Below are 3,183 nucleotides of genomic sequence, written 5' to 3' on the forward strand. Positions count from 1 at the left end.
CAAAGAGTTCTTAGAAATTATATCAAAACCATGCCCATTAAAGGAAACTTAGACTCCATCAAAATTAAAAACTTTTGTCCTGCAAATGACACTCTTAGAAAGTCAAAAGATGGATACAGACCCAGAGAAAATATTTGCAAATCATATGTCTGACAAAGGACTTGTGTCTAAGATACACAAACAACTCTCAAACTTAACTGTAATGAAAACAACCCAAATTTTAAAATAGGCAAAAGATGTGAACTGAGACTTTGCCGGAGGTAGACAGCAGGCAAACAAGCACAGGAAAAGATATTAATTCTCACGAAGCTCACCCTCCACTGCTGAAGAACCTGACTCCAAGTATTTCAATGGTCACTTAAGGTGCCTGAAGCAACTCAGGACTCCTAAGCCCTCATCATTCTCTCCCCTAGTGGTGCTTTTCTCCAAGGCACCCCCAGAACTGATCAGTCACCTGAGAGAAGAGGAAAACTCCTTAGACCAAAAGGCAGCCAGGTATTGGCTTCCCCACCCATCACACACAACCTCCAGCCAGCCAATAGAAGTAGCAAGACAGAATAGGAGGCGGGGCCTGCCTGGTCTCCATGGTAATCCCTGGCAGGTGGAAGTGAGGAAGAGGCTCAATGCAGCCTTGGTAGCACTGGATGCAGATGTCTTAATGGGGGTATTGAACGGTAGGGAGGGAATTCATGGGGGAACATGGTGGGAGGAGGAGAGTTAGAGTGCGTAGAGGGGGCATGAGGGGTCCAGGGAGTGTCATAAGGGGGTGCTATGTGTAGAGAAGTATGTAGAGGGAGGACGTGTTTCGGAGAAGAGGGAGGCTGCTATGAGCAGACAGAGAAGGAGTCCAAAGGGTCAGGAAGCTGGTTACAGAGGGACAGAGATGGTGCTGGAGGGAGACAGGCCTTGTAATGGGACATATGAGTGCACAGGGAGAGGACTTAGAGCTCTAGGTGCTCTAAGAAGGTCTTAGAGGAGCCAAGTGAGAGGTTATGGGGGATGGGGGAAGGGAGGAGCTTATGGGTGAATAGTAAGGGTCAGAGCATGACCTCACAAAGTCATAGGGACCAAGTGAGGGATATTATAAAAGCGACAAGCAGAGAGCTATTGGAGACATTAGAGGTTTCATAGCGTGAGAGTTTTATGTGGAGACAGTGAAGTTTTTACAGCTGACAACTGAGAGTGTTAAAGTGTTGAGTGAGGGTCTTCTTAGTAGGGTGTTTATAGGTGCAAAGAGAAGGCTGCTTTGGAGGATAATGAGGGTGTTATGGGAGCAAATTGTGATAGTGGGTCACCTGAGATTTCAGGGAGTCCGAGTGACAGCCAACAGAGTCAGTAAGGGATTTTGGATGACAGTGGAAGGGGCAAGAGAGACATGCTATGGGGTTCTGCAAGGCAGTTTTAGAAGATGGTGGAGGTTATAGGATACAGGGAAACGGCAACAGGAAACAGAGAGGGATTACAGGGCATGGGGATGTGGGGAACTGGGAGTTCTAGGGGACAGAGACGTATCAAAAAGGGATGGGGAGAGGTTAGAGGGGACATGGTGGGAGTTAGAGGGAGTCAGTGAGAATTTCAAAGGGGTCAGTGAAGAATTTAGAGGAGCCAAGAGGGTGAAAAGGAGGAGGTCAGAGGGGATGGTAGAGTCCATAAGCCATACTGAGCCATACCCGTTCCCTGCCCCCAGGCACTTGAAAAAATGTGTGAGGACTGTGGTGAGCCGGAAGACTCTGAGAGGCCCCCTAGGGACCACTTCGTGCTGTCACTCGTGGCCTACTTCCTGTGTTGCCCCTTAGGCGCTGCAGCTTTGTACTATTCTAACCAGGTGAGAATCTGCATCATGTCAATCCTCCCCTCCCCTCCCTCTCCATCCTGGCCCTTACCCTGAACCAACTTCATCCACGTTCTTCCTCCTGTGGGCTCAGGTCCCCACCCTGGGTCCTTACAGTCCCATAGCTGAAGCCCATCCAACAACCCTTTTAAACTCATCTGTTGCTATTCTGTCTCTCCTCACAAACTCAGACAAAACGCTACAACGATAGGAATGAACGAGCCTTGGCAGTGGTGGCCTCCCGGAGGGCCTTCAGATTATCAATTGCATCAATTATTCTGGCATGCCTCAGTACACTCAATGCCGTGTTGTGGCTCATAACGGAACAGTTATCTCGGTAACCTGCTCTCCAATTCGTGAACAAACCACCAAATATATACATCAGCATTACTCACATGGCTCAAAGTCTCCATTTGGGCCTGATGGGACAGTGGCTTCTCAATGTCTAGAGTGCCAAGTGTTGCCAACCTGAGCCAGCACCTTGAGGTTGTTAATGGGGTAAGGAAGTGTAGCTCAGGCATCCCATTTGACCTGACCTCAACTCCAACTCTGGGACCCTGCCAAGGGATGGGTGCCATAGGAGAGAGGGTACAGCACTGTTTCCCCAGGGCAGCCTACCCTCCTGCCCACATTCACACATTCATGACATAAATCTATTTATGCCAACCAATGGCCTTGACCATGCTGCCAGACTCTGGGGACATAGCAGTGATCACATCAGATCCAACCCCACCCCCTCAGAACTTAGAAACCAAGGTGGCAGACAGACACATCACCAGACAGTGACAGTCCACAGTGGTCCAGTCTCGAAGGGGGAACCTAGGGAGGAGGGTTGTAAGAGGCCAGACCTAATCTGGGAACTTGTGATCTCCCAGAAATCCAGGGAGTCAGGCAGCTGTTGGTGAACTGGTTAGAATCAGGTTATGACCGTAGAGAGCTTCTGTAACGGATATGGACTGCCTCCTCTCCCACCTCTCCCACCACCCACCAATGCTTGTCATTTAGTAATCATTCAACAAATATGTTCTGAGCGCCTACAATGTACCAGACACTGTACCAGGAAATAGGAATGCAACAGAGCAAGATAAGAAGATCCCTTTCTGATGGAGCTTACGTTCTGACAGGGAAGGAAACCAGAAACAAATAGACCTCTAAACACACAAGATAATTATAGGGAATGGTAAATGCTGTGGGGAAAACAAACCAGAATAATAAGCTAAAGCAGTGCCAGTACTAGTCCACCAAGTGTTAATAGTTTGCAACTCGATAAGTGCAGAAATTGCCAGTAAGTGCTTCAAAACTTACAGCAACTTGACATTTTCATGACATTCAAGTATATGATCAGAAGCCCT

General features: G+C 48.2%; 1 long non-coding RNA gene across 1 annotated transcript; it reads left to right on the top strand.

Moving 5' to 3' along the window:
• Nucleotides 1-586: 586 nt before the first annotated feature.
• LOC138915095 (uncharacterized) lies at nt 587-2,221 on the top strand. The gene is made up of 3 exons (XR_011422310.1): nt 587-674; nt 1,688-1,825; nt 2,023-2,221. It is a non-coding gene; the product is annotated as an uncharacterized lncRNA (long non-coding RNA).
• The last annotated feature ends 962 nt before the right edge of the window (nt 2,222-3,183 follow it).

This window comes from Equus caballus, chromosome 10 (genome assembly GCF_041296265.1).
Source record: "Equus caballus isolate H_3958 breed thoroughbred chromosome 10, TB-T2T, whole genome shotgun sequence".
Classification (NCBI taxonomy): domain Eukaryota; kingdom Metazoa; phylum Chordata; class Mammalia; order Perissodactyla; family Equidae; genus Equus; species Equus caballus.